Source organism: Tauraco erythrolophus, chromosome 9 (assembly GCF_009769465.1).
Source record: "Tauraco erythrolophus isolate bTauEry1 chromosome 9, bTauEry1.pri, whole genome shotgun sequence".
Classification (NCBI taxonomy): Eukaryota; Metazoa; Chordata; class Aves; order Musophagiformes; family Musophagidae; genus Tauraco; species Tauraco erythrolophus.
Window position 1 is genome coordinate 33,824,264 of NC_141473.1, and position 23,857 is coordinate 33,848,120.

Sequence of the window (23,857 nt, forward strand, 5' to 3'; positions counted from 1 at the left end):
CTTTCAGGTACCAAGCGGACTCCCAGGGCAAGATTTGCAACACTGTCACAAACCTGGTAACAGTCAGTTCTACAGGGCTGGTTAGTGACATCACAGAAGCTTTGTCATAGCAGTTTGCCTTAGCAGAGCTTGTAACATCTACAGAACAATCTGTCCTGACACCTCTTTGCAGATCTGCTATGAAATATATATGCCCTGGTATAGTCAGAAAGAATCGACGGAACCAATAAACCAAAGAATTCAAACATCTCCCCGGAGCCAAAGACGGGATCAGGTAGTTTTGGTTGTTCAGGAGGAGGAAAGCTTAACTAGCACTTTCCGAACTCATGAGGGGAATTTCACACAGAAGAGTCAACAGTTCTCAAATGCAGGAGCTGAGCAACCTGCCAGGAGAAAATTTTAATCTTGGTCTGGAGATGTGAGACCTATTGGAGAATACCATCAGTGAACACTGGGCTGTGTTGGCTTGGCCATGTTCTTCTGTAGGAGCTGAATTTCCCTGCTGACCATAACCTGCCATATCTTGTTTTCCATTTGATTCTGCGGTCATGGATATGACCCAGTAATTCCAGATCCATTCTATAATCCGTCACATTACTATAAACCACAAAGGCAAGGCAGAGCAAACCAGAGCAGGTGTTGCACACGCTGCTGTTTGTTACTGTTAAAAACAGAGGAAAACTTGTCTTATTTCTCCCAGACGTGAAGCCATATAACGTTGGCAACAGTGCTGCATGGGCTGCACAGAGCAGTGGGGCTGGACACAGGAGAGTCACCAGCTTCCATATTTCCCAGTGCTCCCTTTCTCCTCCTCCTCCGTGATTAAACACTGACATTCACCGTTGTGAGTTTGTGCAACGGCATGGAAAGTTCTGTGACAGCATTTGTTGGGGCTGTCTGGATGAAACGTATTCAATGGTGTATGCGGCAAACAGTTTACAAGTGTTTTGTTCCTCATTGCACATTTTCCAGGTTTGAGGATTAGCTCAGATTCCGATAGGAAAAATGCTTTTCCCAGCCCAAGCACCAAAATCTGCAGGTAAATCTACAAATCAGAGACCTGCCATTGTTATAAAGAGTTTTAAACTAGAATCAAGTTTAGACTTTCAGACTACAAGATTCTGCTTTGAAACAAAAGGAGGAGTCTAAATCACCACGGCGGCAAGGCTAGGACCAGGATTTACAGGTACAAACAGGACGAAAACAGTAACAGTGAGAATAATCTTAGCTGTACGGGGTCTTTAAAATGGACAGAAGGGGAAAGAAAAGAAAACACAACATAGCTCTGTTTTATACTTAAAGTGAGAAAAAAAACCCAAATATACAGCTAAAACCCTGTAGATTAGATGGTGCTATTTTCACACAGTCACTTTTCAGTTACAGAATTCAACTAGTATTTTTTTTGACTTTCAAAGCCACTGTGCACTAAAGAGTCGGAATTCAGTAGAACTGTGATGATCTGAACATCTCAGGAGGGATTTGTAATTTTTTGACAAAAATAAAAACAGCGGAACTATTTGAACATTTTACTTCACCTTAACCAGAGTTCATAGTTTATTTTCATCTGAAAATTACCATAGTTTCTTAGCATCAGAATGAAGTATGTTCAGAAAACACACCAATGATTAGCACTTTCTAAACCGGGCTAAAAGACTTTACCTTTACCATTTTAATAAACACAGATTTAGAATTAGTTTCTAGTTTAACCATTAAAGTGAAGATTGTTTATTACACACTTACGGAAGTAAGTTACGGCCAACAGTACTGCCTACCCGCCATGTACAGCAGTCTCCCTTAGCATCTGATGATAGAATAAGCCATTACTACACAATGTTAATTAAAGTATCACTTCTGAATAGCAAATCTACAGGATAAACACACAGTGAATGAGAGCTTTTTTATCCCTTACATCTAAAACATGCATGGCAACCTATAGGACATTTAAATACGTATGGAATGAAAACAGAATTTACCATAAACAACCTCAGCAAGAAAAAGTTTACAAAACTAATGTACACCGTACCCCTTCTCCATCGCTCAACTCCATTTCAAATAGCTACTACACCTTCAATAAACAATGTATATACTAACAGAAAGACCAGTTTCTATGCAACTTCTAACAAAACCCTGTAAAGCAAAGAGTAAATACCATTCCGCGGCAACACAGAGAGGCAGAGCACACCGCAGACCAGCACATTGCCAACGCCATGGCTCAAGGGCAGCGAAATTTTCAGCTCGCTCTACTCTCCAAACTGTTGCACACAGAAACTAACAGGACTGCACCGAGTTCTGTACTACTGGGGCTCATATAAAGCATCAGCAAAGATGTTTATCACTCTGAAGACCGATATTATTGTGCTAAAAAAACAGGAGAAAATAAATAATATTTTCAAGACTGAAAAAAGTTTAATCAAGTGCTATAAAACATCTGAATCTAACAAAATATTCTCCTACAAGAAATTGCTTCACAAAGAATATCTTCCAAATAAATGTTTCCATAGTTTTGGAGTTACTGGTGGAAATGAATTTATGAACAACAATAGCATCACTGGAAAACAACCAGAGTTTCAAAGAAGGTTTTTAACAATAGTCCTGTGTTGGCAGCAAGTAAACAACAACGTGCACATTTAAGAGAACTCACTGCAGTACTTTTCAGAGCACAAAGCTATTGCTGACATGGAAATCAGCTAGTAAACTGCTGGATACTACCATCAGTAATATCTCTAACTAAAAAATACACTGCCACTAATTGACATTTCCCCAAAGCTTGGCACTCATCAGTATTAATAACACGATATCAGACTTTCCTGGGAACCTGCTATTTTAATTCTGCAGTAAAGCAGCTGGAAGAACAAATGTTTTAACTTTGTGGTTTTTAACTGATGAAATAACTCCAGCTATTGCAGAACCTCAGAGCCTAGTTCACAGAGCACAGGAATGCCATTTCACAGCAGCTCACTCACTTGAGGAATTTTTAAATCACAGAGAGCACCATGGAGGTCACTGGGACTGTCCCTGACAGCAAGAGTGATATGGGTGCTTCCTTACGGGTCACTACTAGCACACTGCTAGCACTAGAGCAGGCTCCTTCTGAAGTTTAATTGACCTATGGATTGTCAGTAGAAGAGGTGTGTTATTTGATCATAGATTAAAAGCATAGATTTCAGTTAACTTTTTTCAAAATACGCAAGATTTGCTAAAACATTTCAGTGAACAAAATCGTTACGTACATCCAGGTTACTTAGGGCCCAGATCACAGAACAAAACATTACAAAACGTTTCTGCAATTCCAATCGGAGTCTTCTACAGTGTCCTGAACAGAACGTAGCCATTGGTAAGGAGAGAGAACAAATAATTCCCTACACTATTTGACTGCCGCCTCAGCCTATACCGTAATCCAACCGTCAGAACAGGAAACATACCAAGCAAGCCGAAACGTACCTCTTCCTACTTCCAGCTTTGTCTCGTACAATCAAAGACTGAAAACACTAACACAAGAAACTCGGTATGTAGATTTCACTCTTATTTCACAATGCACAAATGCTTACTTGTTCTGGAAAGCATTCTCCCTCTTCCACTGCCATTTTCTGTGGCCAGATAGGAAACCTGATGACTCAATTAGTTAACACTTTGGACACTGCACCATTGCTAAAAATAGCAGCCCCAGGAAGTGGTTTTCTTTCTTTTTTTTTTTTCTTTTTTTCTTTTTTTTTTAAAAAAAAGGAACTAAGCACAGTCACTTGTTAGACTTCCCTTGGCTATTTAAATAGCAAAGGAGGAGTGATTGTAAGACTATTAAGTTAGTAACGGAGCCTGTCCCAGGATTCCTGGCTCACTTACCATATTTGCTGCCTCCAATCATTCCCCGTGTATGTAATCATGATCTGTGGAATACCCAAAATAGCTGCAGCATCAGCTGATCAGAAAACCACTGCTGCTTGGAATCACTCATGAAACAAGCTTTTGTCATTCTGCTTATCAGCTCTTTCTAATGCAGACTACTTTGAACTATTTCTAAAGGCAACAATAACATCATTTTACACTCTGTGTGTTTTGAATACCACATATGCCTGCCTCCTACGCCATGGTAATTTTATATTTATTCAGATTTTCTGATGACTAATTATGATAGACTTGTGTCGTTGGTTCTAGAGGCTGTTTTCCTCAACCAAAAGGCTGTTCTCTCTATACTTCAAGTTCCTAAACTAGAGAGATTAAAAGCAGTACCAAAACTAAAACATTTTGCTTCAGAGGGAAGCCCAGAGAGAGGTGCATGATTTCCGTAAAGCAGATCTCTTCCTTTTCAGTGGAAGCTATTGCCAGCGGTGGGAATTTTCTGCATGCTTCCCTGCAGTTAGTTACATTAGGAGTGGCTTTAAAGAATGTCCACCTTCTGAGGAAAGGAACATTGAAATCTCTTCAACACACCACAAGCACCCGCGCAGCATGCGCTGCACTTGCCTCTGACAGATCTCGCCTCACACGCCTGAGCTGCACACGGATATTCACTGGTGCAGCAGAACAACAAAGGGTAAGACAAAGGAAAAAAGTAAAATAAATCAGGGCCTAATATTTTTGTCAGACTAGATATGCCCAATGTCTCATTTGTCTATGAAAGGAAATAAACTATATGTTAAATATTATAAGGACTATTTGGAATTTTCAAGAACCATTTCTGTGTGTTTGCATTGACTAGAGCCCAGCCACCATCTAGTAGCTCCGTGCTCTTGGGTTACAACACAGAACTTGTTGCTAATTATCTATGCAAAATCTTTCAGAAGGTGCAAAATTTGAGGCCTCAGGGTATCACTAAACAAACAATGCAGGCCAGGCACTCAGGTGATGTAACTTGAAATTACTTCACTAATGTCACTGACAGTACACTCTATTACTGCTCTCTGCTTCTACACATTTTTGCTTATGGCATTATAGTATCTATGACTAAGATCCACTTCTGCCACTGACTAAATACAGAGAAGCTAACAGCTGTCTGCAGGGGTGGAGGAGCCTTCTACCTCCATTTAAATACAAGACGGTGACCAAGTCAGTTTAAAAGAATCCACCTCACTCCTGTAGCGGAGATTTCAATCATCTGCACCACAGCTACCTCGGCAATGTCACTATTGCGAGCTGCTCCAACAACATATAGTATCCTGAAATACTCGATTTCTGAGGCTGAATTTTGACTTAGCATTAGTATTTGTTTTGAGGACTGAGAACTATCGTTTCAAAACAATAAAAGGAAACATGCTAGTTCTAGAAACCCAAGATCACAGGGTTACCATCCAGTGACTGAATGTTTGTGTCTAACTGAAGAGGGGTTGGCTCTGAATAAGAACCAAGTGCCTAAATACCCTTCTTCTGCCTTTGAAAAGGTGCTTGAGAACAAGGAGAAAGGAAATATGATGATTGCTGTAATGGGATTCAAAGGAATCAACATGAAATTTAAAACTTGCCAAATAGTTCTTTCTGTAGGTAAAAGGATTAAATTGGGCAGTTTTATGGAAACTCACAAGAGTTTGTCCAGATGTCCAAGCCCATTGCAGGGTGGTGTCCCAACACCACTGGGTGCCACTGAACTGCAGCCTCCTTTCAGGGGATAGTGACTGGTGACACAGAACTGGCAATCCAACAGCTCTCCTAAAGCTGAATTACTGCTTGTTTGGGAAGAAGGAGCAATGCTTTTAGAGAAAAGGATTCAACACAGTCTCTGCGTGTGTCTTTTACAGTGGGCTGTGTCCCTTGTTCTCTAGGCAGCCCAGGGGTCCCGTGGATGGTGCCAGCATGGTCTGGGTGACAGCCTGCTCCCTCCAGGAGCTCCGCCAAGACCACTATCCCCTTCCCACTGCCTGCTCGTTTATTCTGCGAGAGCTACTTTGCCTTTCCAGTCGCTGGCTCTTGGCTTTTCATATTCACATTAGTATGATGACACCGGTGGATGACTGACCCAGACCGTTGCCTGTTAATCTCCACAAAACTGTCCTGGTTTAGGTTGTGACATTCCCACAAACAAAGTTGTCCAATTCTCTTCTCATTAATTTTATGAGAGCAACGATCAGAATTACAAAAGACAAGCACAAAAAGATATTAAAATCTGCCAGCACCAAAAAGTCATCTCAGCACATTCACATCCATCAATTCAGCTCCGATAACTGAAAGCTCACGTCATAAATCATAGTGACACTGTATTTTTTTAAACCTTGCAGATCAGTCTTACAGCACTCAGGATGATTTCTCACACACATGCTATTAACAAAGGGTAATAAAGGAAAGGCTCAATACTAACGGCAAAATCAATTTGTTATAGATTTTGGGTAAAATATTCAGGATTCTTTTGTTATTTTGCATCCTGAATTACATGAGCTGCAAATTCCTATAGTAATTCTTATCTTAGGAAAGATAAAGGGCCTTGGATACAATCGCGTAATGAGTAGCTATGTAAGGAAAAGAATATCTCAACAATCAATGTCCTCCCTTCTTTGAAAAAGAAAAAAAAAACAACAAAAACCCTTTACAATCTGATTAAAATGGCAGATTTGGTACAGATGGAGGATTCTTTTAAACAGAATAGTGGAAACGTCCTTTTACATTATCACTACTCTGCTCCCAAAGCAGATGGAGTGCTTATGATTACTGGCTTGGAAGCGACTTGCAAACAAAGCAACACATGGCAGAATTCAGCAGAAAGAAAAACATGGTTTGACATGAGATACAAACAATATAAATATCTTCCCAAGAATGGGAAAGACAAGCTGAAATAGTTTAAACCATAATCTGGAGTTAGTGATCCAGATTTTGCATGAAGAAATAGAATTTTTTTTTTCCTCCTGAAACTGCAGTGGATGGCATTTCAGACAGTTTGGAAAGCTCAAGAGTCAGCTGAAGCCCACCAGAGCAGGGGATTTATAGCTGTATGGTATTTCAGGCACCCTTTTCAGAGAGCAAATAATTGACAAATAGCATCAGTACAGATGTGCACTTGTGCAACTTACACCTACAAAGGGTCCTCAGTTTTAGAAACTTCTTACATCACAGAAACCAGTGGTAGTATCTGAGGTATTTAATATAATTATCTAAAATTCTGTTCTAGTCATTAAAATACTGGCTAACGTGTGCCCCAGCTGAGACTTTAACACAGCAGTTCAAGTGCAGACATTGTCAAGGTTCCATACAGTAACAACATGTGCACAAAGCAGTTCCCTGAGATCCACAGGCCACAGGGTCATGTGTAAAGCCAGGAAAGATGCATATTGCATGCAGTGAGAGAGGCATAGTGAAGCTCATCAGACAGACACTCTCCCTTCTTTCCATCTAAGAGACCCCATCTCAAACACATTACGCTCTTAATCTCCTACGGACAGTTAGCAGGCTTTTACAAAGCTACTACCACGAGAAAATGCACATTTACTCATTTATACTTTAACTGTTAAAATTGTGAACACTAAGAATATACAGCCATAGAAAAAAAAACCCACAACCTTTCCTAGTAATAAAATGCCAAAACAATCAGCATAATTTGCATATGACTTTTTTTTAATCTGCCTATTCAGCCACCATCCATCATGAAAACATTTGCTATACTACCATTCAAATGCTGCCAGCTCAGATCATCTGCCAAAACATCCACAGAATTAGAAATCTATAGTCAGAACCATACATTCTCTTTCAATAATACAAAAAAGAATAATAAAATAAGGATAAGAAAACAATACTCCAAACATTAATTAAGTTGAGGTCACACAGCAAGATGAAAATACATACACTTTTTTCCCCAGAAAAATCTGCTTTATGCTCCTGTGTAAACTATTGCTCTTGAATAGAGAGTATCTACAAAACCTGTAAATCCTTTAGCTATTTTTTTCATCTTAACTTTGACAAGGATATTCATCTGCCATCACACCAAACAACCTAAAGCTCTGCAGAACTAAAAAAAAGGGAGTCCCATAACTTCTGCTAAAAGATACATAAAATTTCTCTTTAAAGGCTTTCCAAATGAGTGAACAGGAAGCCCATGGTCTCATCCTATTCCTCCTCAGCAGCAGCTAGGATCAAACCTCAAAGACTGAAATGCGATCACTTTTAAAGGACAGCCTGCAGTAATTTTTCAGAAGTCTCCAAAACACTTTGAAACAGCATGCCTCGAAGCCAGCCCTGCTGTGACCTGTGAAATCAGCACGTTACAGATACTCAGAATGCCCATGAAAGACACACACCGAAGCGCCGCAGTGTTTACTCTGCCAAGATCCGTAACAGCTCCTGTTACCTCGTCATCAGCACTTTGCCTCCCCAGTACACGCTGCTTTCAATAGCAGGGCAAGGAGTTCTTGGGATTAGGGACTAAAATAAACGATACATGTGTGGTATGAGCGGTATGTCCAAAGTATCTGAACCACTATCTACAAAACCACTTCAAATTCCATTTTTTAACCCTGTATTGTTCCCTTAAGCTATCAGAATAGATTACATATTTCCAGCCTGCCCTGCTAATCACCTCAAGCTTTGTGAAAGAGCCTTTTTTGTTTCATTTTCAAAGATTAGTTGTGGTTTTCATGCCCAACTTCTAAAGCTCCTTAACTTCCAGCAATCCTGAGGCCAAAACATCAGCAGATTCTTCCCCAGAATAGCCCTGTCCCCTGGGAATAGGAACAACTGCAACCAAGTGGAATACAGATTGTAAGATAAACCCAAACTTCTTGCCCCAAACAGACCATATATCATTCAAGGTTTCCACCACTGAGACTTCAGGAATTTCTCTTCCTCCTTCAATACATAGCCTTTACATGGAAAAGGTGCATCTTCCACCTGTCCTACAGAAAGGTAATTTTGCAAAACCACTGGCATGATATCACAGAAATCCCATAATGAGCTGCTCTGTGAAAATGGAGGTTAAGATAACACATATCAAGGCAACTTCTTGCTGTCAAGACCACTCTACGCTCTCCAAATCATAAAGAACTAAAGAGAGCAGCAGAGTTTCATTGTACCATCCTGTAAGCAGCAAGAAAAGCAACTTCAGTTAAACCAACTAAAAGCCCTTGGCTTTATTAAGATTTGCTTCTCTTCCACTGATCACCTAGAAGACATCCACGTCATTGATTTGTTATGGACAGCATCTTTGAAAAATACTGAGACAACAAAGGTACATGCTGGAAGAAGTGTTTCCATAAGCATCATGATGAAAAATCACATGATCGACTCCTGAGCAAATTGACTTGACACTATCATGCTTGAAAAATAGCTACTAAAAGCCAGTTAGGAAGGGAAAAAACAAAAGCCAGAGACTCCAGGCAGCCCTATGTTTAATCAAACTACAGACCTTACATGAACTGTCAAGAGAGATGAGGGGAAGAGCAAGGGCAAAGAACTATACACAGAAAGCACAAGGAGACACGATATCAGATCTTCCTATATCATCTCGAAGCATTGATGCCTTTCAGTACTTAAAGACGGCCTATAAGAAAGATGGGGAGAAACTTTTTAGCAGCATCTGTTGCGATAGGACAACAGGTAATGGTTTTAAATTAAAAGAGGGTAGATTTAGAATAGATACAAGGAAGACATTTTCTACAATGAGAGTGGTGAAACACTGGCACGGGTTGCCCAGAGAGATGGTAGATGCCCCATCCCTGGAAATATTCAAGGTCAGGTTGGGCTCTGAGCAACCTGATCTAGTTGAAGATGTTGTTGCTCATTGCAGGGGAGTTAAACAATATGACCTTTAAAGGTCCCTTCTAACCCAAACTGCTCCATGATTCTATGATGTTTGCAAATTCTCTGCTGATTAATCAGGTGGCTTGTTGCATGCCATGCATCTTGATCCAAGTTATGCTGAAAATTGGGATTTTGTACAAATTGAAAACAGCAACTGCCTTACTCCTTCTTTGACATACCTCAGTTGAGCATAGGATTTCAGAAAGCAGAGGTTCCTTGGATCTGAACAGCAGAGTTCAGCATTTTCACTAAATATGGAACTTACATTTGTTAACAGAAAATAGTACTAGCAAGCTAGTGAAAGCAGTGCCTGTTGATGGTGTCCATAGGTCTGCAGGTATGTAAACACATAGATACGGAAGTAAGAATTCACATCCTAACCTTACTATTGCACCACAGCACAGGAAAATAATGAAGAGTTCAGAAACAACTTTTTCTGTTTTCTAAGAATATACCCCCAAAACGGTTGAAAGTATGAGAGGAATATAAAGTATACTATCCATTTGTATATGGCATCCATGTGACAAAAAGTTGGCACTCTCTTAGTCTGGATCCTACTTCTAGTAATTTTCAATATTCCAGGATTGCCAGGAGCAAAGAATTAATCATTAAGATTCATGGCGAGAACAGCAAAGTATTTCATCCTAAAGTCAAGCTAAGCAGCAGAAATGCTGCTGGCAAATAAGCTCTTCCAAACACTCCCTCTCTCTGTTGTCTATCTTTTAGGCTTATTCTGAGCATAACTGCGATATGAAGCCACAGAACTGCCAGATGGTTTCAAAATGCTCAGACATGGTTTCTGCACAGAGGAAGAAACTGCTATCACGTAATACGTTCCAAGAGCAATACTGCAAAAGCAGTAGCTCTCCAGGATACCTGACAATTGACTGTCTCTGCAAGACCTTAGCCAAAAAAACCACCCTCACTATTAAAATATTTGACCACATATCCTGACTTTGCTCATTCCTCAAGGACCATTCAAAGGAACGATTCAAATAAAACCAGAAGTAGGCTTAACTAAAAGATAAACATCAAGAACTGTAGGCAAGCGTTCTTGCTCACCACGGACATAGGAGGGTCTCCACTGCTCTGCAAAATAAGCACAACCTGGCACAGCCATCGTTTAGCGTACAGTGGCTTACTGATCTTCGTTTATAGATGGTGCACGGCATTATTCGATAAAAGAAAAATGGAACCACTGAACTAACTATAACTGGTCCTTTGAATCTGTTCCCAATTGCAATGGAGACAATTTGATAGAGCAATATTATGACCAAGACACTTAAACAGCAGTTAGCCTGTTACTCCAGTGTACATAATACAGCCAAGTTATTACACTGTAAAAACGTGTGCAGACCCAAGGTAAAACTTTCGTGAGAAAACTACCATGAGAATAGCTTGCCTATGAAGCAATGGGACTTCTAACACGTGCAGAGTTGAAGAACACTGGACAAAAAATAAAGTAATAATAAGAAATTGCCAGGAAGAAATGAGAAAAGACAATTATGGATGAAGGTAGAAAAAGGAGTTCTTGAAATCACACCCAATCCTATTTCTAAAGATTCTGTGGCATATCGGAGCATTAGAGCTCCTCTGCAGGCAAACCACACTCAGCACCAGAGTCAGTGGGAGGTTAAAACACGATGCCATTGAACACAAGCCCCGGCTTCATAGAATCACTCTGAGCACAGCCCACAGACGCTGTGTGGGAGAACGTGCTGCTCGCATGGGGCCTCAGCCTGCTCTTCTCCAAGGGACCGTCAGGAGTGCTGGACCTTCCATCATTTCAGAGTCAGCATTTCAAAGTACTCTAAAGTTTCTTCAAATTACTTCTTGGAAGGGCTTTCAAGGAAAATTGCAAGTTTAAAATCTCTCATAATCATTACAACGATATAACAATAAGATGTTACAATGCAATGAACCCAAAGGAAAATGAGTCACTAACGCGATTGATTTCAGCATCACTCAAAAGTTATTCCTGGTCTCATTATTAACATAGCCTGATTGTTAGGACACACACAAACCAGTCACCAACGGTCAAAAGACTGCTGTACAGTAACCATTCACAGTTATAGGGTGCTGTTCCCACTTAAAACATTACCTTGTATTTGTAGTGGAAAATGACCAAAATCTAGTTTTAATCTTCAGTCAGTGCTCTGTTCTGTAGGTTCCTCCCTATCAACTTCCTTTCGTAAGGCACTGTTATTTTCAAAGAAAATGTGCATCAAGGAGAAAGCACCATGAGCTACACAATCTTAAGTGCGCTGTCCCTTTTCAACAGTCACAGCAAAATCTCAAATTATTTCTTATACTCAGCTTTCAGTCCGAGCTATTCACTGGCACAAAATCAAGGCATAGACAAACTATAAAATAATATATATAATTCACTGAATTTCCAGCTTTTTAGAGGTCAGTGCTCTGATCAGGTACAAAACTGTCTCTCAGATTTAACTCCATGTTGAAATGTCTGGGTAGCAAACACAAGAAACTTCCATGACCTTTTCCTCCTTGAATTTTAGGTAGGGCAGTAACACTAGAGTCATACTGTCTCAACTTCAGCCTTGCAACAGTGCTGAGGCTGTGAACAGTGCTTCCCAAGAACATGGAGAGCATTCAGATGTTAGATGTAATAACCTCGAGATGTATTACACCAGGAAAAGGTAAACATTCTTCTGCATTGGGGTTATGCAGGAATTCCCCAAAACAGAGGAAAATGAGCAAAACGAGTAAAAAAATATCTCATCAAGATCATTTCTGTCATGCTGCTGGGGGGAGGAGAACTGCTGTGCAAACTGCGTTCCAAACAGGACTTATATTTGTCAGCACAGATGTATAAAAACGTCCTTCAGTTCTCACTGTAGTGCTGGCAGCTTGGCCAAACGCTAATGCTGCCCCTGAGGCGCTGCTACTGATTTTGCACCCCTTTGTGTGCATTACGCGCATCAGATGCCGGACACATTTAAGACGGATGCTTTCTGAAGTTGCATTAGAACTACAAAGGAAGAGAGAAGGGCAGCTTCAGAGACTGCATCAATGCTCATATGGTTCCCTAAGAATTACGGATGGGAGAGCAGGAGGAACCTGTAGTATGTATCATTCCTACAGATAGAGCTGAGCTTTCAACAGGTGTAGCAAATTGACAGTAGATTATACTGGCTTGTAGTGCGATACTTCCCAGCTATACTCCAGGTATTTCAAACTACAATGAGAGAACTTTTATTGTAGTTTGAAATACCTGGAGTTTTTTACCTCCTAAAACTTGTTCAAAAATTTAGGGTACCCTTTCCTATCTTTATATGCAAAATACAAGAGTCACAACTGTTAAAGGTCTTTATGAAGGAGCTGTGTGCATCTCTCTGCACTACCTTAACTCATACGCATCACCCTTTGTATTTGGTAGTCATGCTATAATTATCAAAATGTATTTCAAACTATCGAGGCTAGAATATCACTGGGTTTTGCCCTGGCTAGCATAGCTGTAGTCTGTGCTACATCAGTGAAATAAGTTCATGAAGCTTCTGATATCTGATTTCACACCAAACGTTTTGAGCAGATGCACAAATACACCTTGGAATGACTGCATGAATAATGCAGTGATTGCAACAGCACGCATGGCCATATTCTATTTTTTTCTATACCTGCTTAGTTAGCCTTGCATTCCTTTTTCTTGGGAGAACCTTCAAGTCTGTAGCTACTATTGTAGCTAGCTCTCACATTTCCTTTCTTTCTGTGAACTATTATTTCTTATCTGATGTTAAATAGCTTTCACAGGGCTTCTAAAATTACTGTATAGCAGTAGTATTTCTTATATCTGCATTACCTACATGATGCTTCATGAAAAAGCAGTCCCTTGGCAGGACAAACTAGCTAGTGTTCACACCGCATTATGGAGGAGGCAGCAGCTGCTATATTTAGGGTACTGAATATCTTCTTCCATTTATAAATCTATTTATTTTACAGATCTCAAAACTCACCGATACAGTTATGCCTTTTCTGATTGATGAAAATCCTATTTACCTTTAATTGACAACCCAATCATTAAAAAATTGTCATTTTCCCTTAGTTGTCTATTTGCCCTTATCATTTTCCCTTAGTTATTTATTTAGCAAAATAAAAATCATATCCAGAATCACCCAAAGGAGTTGGGGCCCCACTGAAGCAGCATCACTGGCTCTCTGTGCTGGAGATTCAAGAGGAGCCACCAGAGGGAAGGGTGGCACCCTGAAATCCTGCCTGCAATGCCTGTGGAGACGGAGACCCTCGCAAGCACTGTCCCAACAACATCGGGGCAGGAACCTCGCGGGGCATGCAACCAGGCTGCCTTCATCGGTGGGAGGAGGAGTGTGCAGTCTTGTTTTGGGAGTTCAAATTTTGCTGACAACACATGGCTAAAATCACATAAAACAGAATATTCTTATCTTTTTCCTTGGAATTAAAAAACCCTAGAATTTTATAAATTAAAATGTAAAACACTACAAGAAGATAAAATCAAGCATTTAAGATGTAACCTCAATTAAATTTTTCCTTGACAAGTACGTTATAGTTTCACAGAAAAAAGCTTACTATTTTTCCATAAAACTTTTGCATTTTCTGAGCAAGACATGAACAATTAAAACTTCACAAATAACACAGAGATAGCACTTCCTAATTCTCCCCCCGCTCCAGCAGGCATTGGTATTTAACATAATTTTTGTATTAAGTATTTTATATTGCAGACCAGAGCTTTCTCCAAAACGATTATTGCATCCAAATAACACGCTGGGTTTTACTAACCAAATATGTCACTATCTCCCATGAACTGCCAGGACAAACCATCAGTCCTGTATCTATACCTTCCGTGAATAATCCCAGAGTCTAATAGTTTTTCTGCATTTCCGAATTCTCTCTCTGAGCTCTAATCATATTGAGGCCATCTCAGATGACCCAAGGTTTTAATGTGGTTTTTAAGAGACATCTAAAATACATTATAAATGTGTGATGGATTCAGTTTTTGGTTTGAATAAAGTAATCTCTCCAATAACTGACCTATGTTTTTTGTAATGGTAGGAAATGTAACAGATCTTTCCAGAGGCTCATTTTCGTGTTTTGACAAACAATTCTCTGCATGTACACACACACACAGAGTTTGTGTTTGTTAGGTATCTGTAAAAATATTCCCCAATCCAATACATTTGAACATAATCAGAGAGAGAGCTGCTGAAAACTGCAGAGAACAATGTTGATCCTGAATTTAAAACAAAAGGAAGCCACGGACCTTGTCAACTGGATTTTACTGGCTTTAGCAAAGAGGAACAGAGAAGTAACATGCTCCTGAGACACAAAGCAGTATAACCACTAAGTAAGAGACATCTTTTTTTCCCATTAATAAATAAAGACTGCTTAGATTTGCACACATACCACTCCTGCTCAAAGTTAGAGCAAGGCATTTATGAATCTGAATACAAAATTCGACCCAACTCCCACATAATTTATTAAGGAATCTCATTTTTAATTACCAGGAATCATAAATGATTTTACTGTATAAATTAAAGTGACAAACACGATCAAAAGGGAAAACGAACGTATCAGAAACTGCACTTTACTGAGGTACTTTAGTACCTGTGCTTTAAGTTCAATTGGATTTTCCATGTTGTCTACCAAATACCATGTGGTATGCAGCATGCAAGTACTCTCCACAGTAACACTGGAAGTCCTTTGAGATTTAAGAGCAGAGAACTTAAGAGGAGGGGAAATACTTCCATTTTGATTTGAGTTGTAAGCACCATCTTGTGGAACTACAAAGCCTGCAGATCAGAAAAAATACGGGTTTACAAGCTCCTCTCTTAAACTGACCGGGAATGTAACCTGGACATAAACCAAACAGGAATAAAACTATTTCTCTCTCCTCCTCCAGACCCACAATAAAAATGTAAAGAAGCTTTTCTCCTGCCCGAAGCATTAAGGCAATCTTGTTCCTACCTACCTGCGTACAAAGCCCTATGGATAGCAAAGCTGATACGTTCATTGGCAAAGAATTGTAGATCAGGATTCCTGGGGCTGTAATGAGAAACTACAGCCCCTCCATAATGTAGAGTTCAGCTCCATTTCCCCCTCTTCTCTTCCCTATCTCACAGTACTATTATAAACTGTCATTTCTGATTTGCAGAGCAAATGTCTTTCTCCCTAGAAGAGGGTACTTATCACAAAAGCTCAGCTCGAGCACTTAGTAAGATATTAGTCCGGTAAAATGAACCTGCATTGCAGATGCGTAACGTTAACCTTCACCAGGGGATGTGTGGGGTTCGGGCTATGGAAGATGCCATTCGACAGACTGGGTGGGAAGGCATTCTTTTTTCAGATGAAAAAAGCAATAGACATGTTGTAAATGAAGGAAAAATATACAGGTATAGGACTTTATAGAATAAGAAAAAATACACAGCTACAGGATTTTGTAGAATAAGCCAAACTTCTGTGATCCGTTTATTTCCTTAGCACTGCTAATGATATTATTGTTAATATTATTGTATCCATCAGCATTCAGCAGACAATTCTCTTGCTCCCACACAATTCCATGGAATTATTTGAAATGTAAATAGAAAAAGCAGAAAAGCTCTTCTGTGAGGGCTAGTTCATCTATGAATATTAAACTAAAATGAACCCTCCTGGGAGCTCTGACGGACTGCTCCAGGATGGAAAACCATGTCATTTCTGACAGGAGTCACATTTCCTAAAATTAGTAGCAAGAGAGTGCTCTTTTAAATAAGTACCATCCACACATCTAATATCAAATCAGTACGTATGACCCAAATGAAAATTCATCATTCTTGTCCTTATTATTGGAATTTTTAGTACAGATACAAGTGGAATGTAAATAATTAGCATTCTGTGCTTTTGTTGTCAACTACTTTAGCACTTTGATCTAATCTTACCAGATGCATATAAAGCTGAAAAATCACTTCTTAGAAGCCTACAAAACAAGTAAAAGGGGTGAGCAAAAACTTTGCCTCTTGTGACAACAGTGCTAGTGGATGTGCTGCTCCTGGTGGTGTCCTTCTGCCTAATTTAGCCCATCATGTAAATCCATATTGTATGAGTGTATGAACTGTGATATCAGGAAAATCACTGGACTCTAAAAGAATGATTAAAACATCAGGACGGGACTACTAGGATGATGCATACAGCTCTCAAATATCAGCAGATTTGGGAGCTAAGTTGGTATTTATCTGCAAAAAGATTATAAGTGCAATTACCACTTAAAAACTCACTGGACATTAGTACAGTACATGGCCTCTCACTCTATCATAGAATCATTTAGGTTGGAAAGGGTCTTGAAGATCATTGAGTCCAATCGTTAACGTAGCACTGCCAAGTCCACCACTAAACCATGTTCCTAAGTGTCACATCTACATGTCTTTTAAATACCTCCAGGGCTGGTGACTCAATCACTTCCCTGGGCAGCCTGTTCCAATGCTAACACATCCGTACAACTGTGTAAATTCATCTCAAAAAGCTCCTCTGTGTTTTTATGCTGTTATATTTCACTTATTTATTACCAGTAAGAGCTTGGATGAAGTGCAAAAACTCTTAGCACCTTATAGTCTTCAAAGGTCCCACCTCGCCTTTTGCAAACTTAGAGGTAAATGGATGCTGTGACCATATTCCAGTTCAAGGAATTAAGTTCTCCCTAACCCAGTTTCTGAAGCAGTGGCAATTACCTATAGCAGTAGTCTTCATCTGCTGACCTCAGCTATTGGCTACATTTGCTGCTAAACATTTGGCATTTTCAGTGCCAAGATCAGAGGTTTCTTACCGTATTTTTTTCTTTCACTTTTTATGCACAGAGAAACATTGGATATACACAACATACTATCAATTAATCCGTTAGCAAAGTCCTTCAGGATTCTTCAAATTAAAAGAAACACTTTTTTCATTAAAAATACAATGAAAAACAGATAATTATAGAAATCACAGAGAAAATATGTAAATAATGGCAACAGGTCAATGCCACCGTACATTCACAATCTCAGGTCTGCCTGCAAAATTAATGCAAATAGCCTCACGTTTGACTCACGTTTTCCATTGCTTTTCAACTTTCATGGCACTGTTTGCCTTGAATACATCCAGTGTGATCAGACACAACAGCTGTGTAATTTCAGTTACAACCATTAGCCAATAAACTAGATACAAATCCTAAATGGCTTAGATTTCTAGCAACAGGGAAGGAAGCACTCAATATTTTTTGAAAGACATCTTTAAAGCTATGTAATCTATAGAAGTCAAAGGAGAATATGCAAAACTTAGGAGGATTAAATGCAAAAAATCACATTTCTTCTCCTTTTTGTAGTTTTATTAATGAGGTCTCAGGAACTGCAGAATGAAACACTGCTTTGTAAGAGAGATTGTTTCATCACACATACTCTGCAGAAAGCGTAAACTGAAATTTCCAAATTTGTGCCCAAATTAGCTTCTGGAGGTGTCATCCTCTTTCCATGGATTACTGGAAATTACATGGATTACTATTAGGGTTCTAATTCAAGTGCCATCAATCTGATCCTAGAGAAAGCTGAAAACTAGGTTGACCTCCTCATTTTCAACATCAAAGATGTTCAGAACAGTCCCTTTCCTTGTTTTTTGTGTGAGATGGGACATCTGACCTGAGAAAGTACACAGCTTTCTCCATTTATGTTTTACTGGCATCATAACAGCAGCAAGTGCTGAACTGAAATATCTCATAGGGATTTACAGACTTCATTTTACAGACACTTTTAACTTTTAAATGACTAATGGGTTAATTCCTGTTTTGGCTCAAAGCCTTTGCTCAGAGAGTATGTAAGATTTTGCAAGCTGTTTTCAACAAAGACATATGGGAAATAGTAAACTTGTCCAGGTTATGTTTAAAATAGGATATTCTGTTGGAGTAATATTTTAGATAGTCCCCTTAGAAAACAAAAATCAATCATGACGGGTTTTAATGTTCCGTTTTGGACAGCAGCTGAATAAATATGATAACGATTCTCTTTCCTTCCCACTTAATCCGGCTGCCTTCCCAACCACTGAATCATTGCTCTCCTTTGTTACTAAAAGGCACAACTGAGGTGCTGATTAGTGTCCCAGATGCTTGATAACAGGGACAGTAATCAATACCTCTTCTTTAATCTGTCTGTGGAGGACGTTTCATCCCTTTGCTTTTGGATACAGGCTCTGCTACTGTGATCCATTGCTTTAATACCACCTCTAGATTGGATTAGTGCAGAGCACTTTTCTTTAGTTATTCCTTATCTTCTCTTAATAAATAGCATCACTGTGCCACAGCTGTTGTCTATTCGCTGAGTTTGAAAGCACTGCTTAAAAAACTAGAGCTCTAAATAATTTTGGATCATGCTGCCCGAGAGAGACTTCTGCAGCCATCCCATAGTGCTGCAGGGAGCGACCAGAGCTGCAGCCCTCATCTGTGGAGCGCACATACATGAACTGCTGCCACTCGACTTGTCCAGCTGCTCTGGGGTTTTGGTAGGTTTTCATTTTATTTATTTGCTTATTTTAAGAACCACAGTGGAAAAATACTTTCTTTCAGCATGTTAAGAGCTGCACGTGGACTTTCCTTCGGGCAACTGCAATATGAAAGATTTAGATTTTGGCCTGAGTTTTGCAAACACACCATGCACATGCTTAGCTCTAAAGACAGGAGCCGTCTCCCTGAAGCTTAACAACAGACAGGTACAGACACGCTTCAGCCAAGTCCTACTATTTACTTCCTGGATATGTAACTTATAAACATATTCTTCTGTATTTGTGCTCTGTAAAACAAGTCTAAGGCTCTTTAAAAATCCGGTTTGTGTACCCTTTTTAAAAATTACTTGACAGTAATATCACAACGTGACTACAGCTAAATATATCTTCTACATTGCAGCTTTTGCTGCATTATAAGGCAGTCAATTTTAAGACATCAATAATTTAGAAACTCAGCTATGTGCAGCAGCCTAATTGGATTATCTTTACTTGGCAATTTTTTCAGTAAGATATTAGCATCTTTACTTTTATATGAATGCATCGATGGAGATCTTTCAGCAAACCCATGTAACACAATCAATAGACATAAAACCATGTACAATTATAAAACATTTTTTCAGCAAGTACTTTTCTTCTTCTCCTCACAGCTTTGGTAAAAGGATTGCGCTGATCAAAATTAAGCTAATATAGTAAATCAGGTTTTGACACAAAATATCTCTGGAGATTGAGACTTAGAGAGCCTTCTCTAGAGAACAGCACAGCAGCTGCCACAGCCACCACCTACAGACACCAGAGAGCTGCCAGGACACAGCCCCTCGTTTCTGTGATGGAACCTCCTCATGATGTCTGCTTCCAGGAAAGGGCACTTTTAGCTCCAAAAGGCTGAAGAGGTCCCTTTTCACTGGTGAGCAACTGCGCAAGAGCAGAGCAAAATACCCTTTTTCTCTCTACTACATTTTGCATGGTGTAAGGAATAAAAGCAACACGACTTCGGATTGAGGAGATGGCTTTTTGGTGACTACAGAAGAGGCATTAAAGACGAGGTTGTCTATACTGGAGTCTAAAACAAATGCAAACAAACAAAAACCAACCAAAAAACCCCAAAACACACGTAAAAAATCCTAACTTAAACCCAAGCCTATTTGGCACAAAGAAGCTGCCCTTTCTTAGTCCCCAGAAATGGACAGATACAAGGCTCAGATGGTTCCTTATGCGCATGAGCACTAATGCACAATTCTCTCACTGCTCCTGGCATTTTCATCCAATGCAAACAGGCATCATGGGGAAACCACCACCACCACCACTGAGTGAGAACCCAGTGTCCACCTGGTTCATTTCCGTTTCAGAAAGATGGAAGTGGGAAGACGACCCACTCCAAAGTTCCTGTATGTTCCCTGATTCAAAAAAGAAACCTGTCGGGTCCAAGAATTGTCCCACTGGGGCCTGAGAGGCCTTGCTTTGTCTAAACCAATTCTCTCCAGACTCAAGGCTACTCCCTGTTCATGTGAGCTTCAAGCCAAAATCATTTGCCAAACCAGGGAGATGAAGCTGTGTCTTTCAAGGGGCTGACGTTCTCTTCAGCACAGACAGGGGAAACGTGGAAAGTCCCTTCATCATCTGAATCCGGAAGGGATTATTTGGGCCAAAGATTTTAATTACAACTGACGGTGCAGGCGTCCTGCAGATGGCAGCCACTGTACCGATGTGGCGTTATCCCTAGTGACACTGGCAGTAAGGAACAGATGCCAAATGACCCACATTTGTAGGTACGACCTACTGACCTGAGGGAGATTGCTCAAGCCCAGCATCAACTGAGCCAAGTGACTTTAAAAAGGGCCATTACAGAGCAAGACTTTCAGTATACGTGCTGACGGGCATGTGCTCCTGTAGCTCCTGCTCTCCCCAGCACAGGTGCAAAAGATCAATACCGGCTGCGGCACTAAGCATGCACAGTACTTCGGGAGCCCGGCTGCCCCAGACTCTGCAAGGCACCCACTCGTGCTGCCAGCTCTGCATTTCCAGAGCCCGTGCGTTTCAGTAGGATCCTGACCGTGGGGGCAGCTGGGCCTGAAGGTAGCTTTTACTGACGTCTGTCGTCTCACACAGGAGACCACTAGCGAACAGGGTCTGCACAGCGGGTGAAATCAGATTGCACAATCTGTCCCTTTCAACCTCACCGTTCTGTGATAGCAATCTCTCACTGGAAATAATCTTCTTGACTCTACTCCTTTTTATTGCACAGACACTCCTCAGCTGTCTGTGGGTGACCCAGCACGCTCCATAGCAATTAGAGAAATCAGGAATTTTCCACTTATTTTCATTTAAAGCAACAACGAGAGGAAAAGATCACCTCAGCAGCAAATACTCCATGGACCTCTAATGGTTCACAGATGAGCGAGTGAGAGCATTAATCTATAAGCTCGGTATGAATTCTGGGTAATGGCAGGAAGACATCAGTAGAAGTTTCCACTACAGAGTATTTGCTGACCTGGGCTTGAGACTTCAGCTTCTGAGACTGTGATGAAATGAAAGGCTAGAGCTCACATGAGGAGGAAAAAAGCCTGGTTTTGACAGACACACAGCCGGCACACAGGATATGTCTTAACAGCAAACTGCTACCTTCCAAAATGCCCTAAGGAGCGCACGCTATATACAGTCTGCTACTTAAAACGTCTAGTAATGTATTCGGCAGTATCCTCTCTTGACTTCCTTCCTCGAGCTTGAGGGCTCTTGTGGAAGCCAATACCTAAGCAGTGTTACCAGAAACGCCTAAAGACCCACTGGCAGAGAAAGTGAGTCTTTTCTCTTACCCCACTTCCACCCATTTTTTGGAAAAACAATTAACTTACTTTTAGTAACATGGTTCACTTTGAAAGGTTGCATCTCAATGCTGTTTTCTTGCACAAAAGATAACAGAGAACCATATACCCAAGAGCCATATGTTACTGCTATGTCTGCTATCTTGCATCAAATCCTAATGGCCCTTTAGAAATTCTAAGATATTTCTTGGAAAGATACAGCAGCTTAAAATTATCAAAAATGACATTCACATCCACGCTGTAGATTAATACGCCCCAAGACATTTATGAAGACAGGAAATAAATTCATATTCAAAATGACAAACTTTGCTATGACTAGTAGAATAAATATCTGTAATTAAGCTGTTTACAGGGCAATTACAGAAATTTTAAAAAAATATAATGCTTTAAAACCAAAATGAAGCCAAAAGTGTCTTCAAAACTGTTCAAGTAGTGATGACACTAAAGCTCCCAACCATCATGAGGATAACAAGCAATCAGCACACAAGTGGAATATTTTTATCAAATTGTGCTTCCAAGTTTTCAGTCCCTTACTGCACTGTTTCTTTTGGTCTCACCTCAATGTGGAAAATGCCAATGACATATCAAGCATGAAAGCCTACCATTCAAATACATATGTTCTCATAAGCCTATTAGAAGTGCTTTTCTGTGAGTATTTGACTTGCCATATCTTTTACTATCAGTCTTAAAGTGTTTTACTTTATATATAAATACAACATACAACTGGTGTGCAGAGAGAGTAAGATCCTGTACAGCTAAAGAAGTGGCCCTTGATAGTTACTTTTCCATTAAAGAAGAAAATATTCCATGAACAGGAGTGGATACTGCAAACCCTGTCACTGACATTGCTTCCTGGGGAAGTCAGAGGGATTCAATCCCAATGCCATAAAGATGCGCACTTGAAATTCTAACACACACTGAACAAAACACTCTGTATCATTAAGTACATGCTCTTCCCTAGACTAAGGCCATATTAAAATTGAAACTCTAAATTTCGGTGAGAGGAAGCATTAAGCCTAAAGATACGCATACCTTGTTGCATGTCTAATGGTCTGAAATCACCCCTTCTCTCTCCTCAAGCATGAAAGGAAAACAGAAAAATGACAAAAAACCCCCACAAAACCCAAGCAAATCCAAATGCCATCCTTTGGGCCTATCCTTATTACAACTGGAACTGCCCTCTCAAAAGAAAGGCATTAAAGAAAGAAAATAAAACGACGACAGAAGAAATTAGAATAGGAAGGCTGGAAAAGAGTATCAACTGCTCCCCACACCACTGAGAAGTTTTGGACAAAAAAACCCAAAGAAAACTAGACAAACTGTGTAACACACACCCTATATTGCCACTGAAGTAATGGATATGAAATCCTCAAGATGAGCATAAAACAGGTGTTTCTCCCCATTATATTACTTCTTAGTTTGAAAGCAGGAATATTTGCACGCTTGCATTTGCAAAGTATCAAAAAGCAGCAAGGGTTCCATTATATCCCAGATCAATTTTTAACTTTTTTCCTCTCCAAAATTCCACCTGCGGCTGTGATTTATCGGTGCTTGCAAAACAAGCTGGAGCCCCCGCGCCAGCGCGAGAGAGCAGGTGTGTTAACAGCGCACAGGAAAGCATCGCGCTTGGCACCGAGGCAGCCAAGGCCCAAGCAGCAGAGAGACTCGATGCCCGTTTTCTGCTTTTTTCCCTCTCAGTGGCCTTCACACACAGGGAACAAGATGCCCCTCGTTGTCCTAGGTTTATAAGTTTATTTAGATCACAAAATATTTGGGCACCCGAGATACTCAATTTCATTTTTCAACTACTCCAAAAATTCATTCTAACATTTAGTCAC

General features: G+C 40.1%; 1 protein-coding gene across 1 annotated transcript in view; it reads right to left on the bottom strand.

Moving 5' to 3' along the window:
• The window catches only part of ANK3 (ankyrin 3), a 203,057-nt gene that overhangs the window by 153,666 nt on the left and 25,534 nt on the right, over nt 1–23,857 (bottom strand).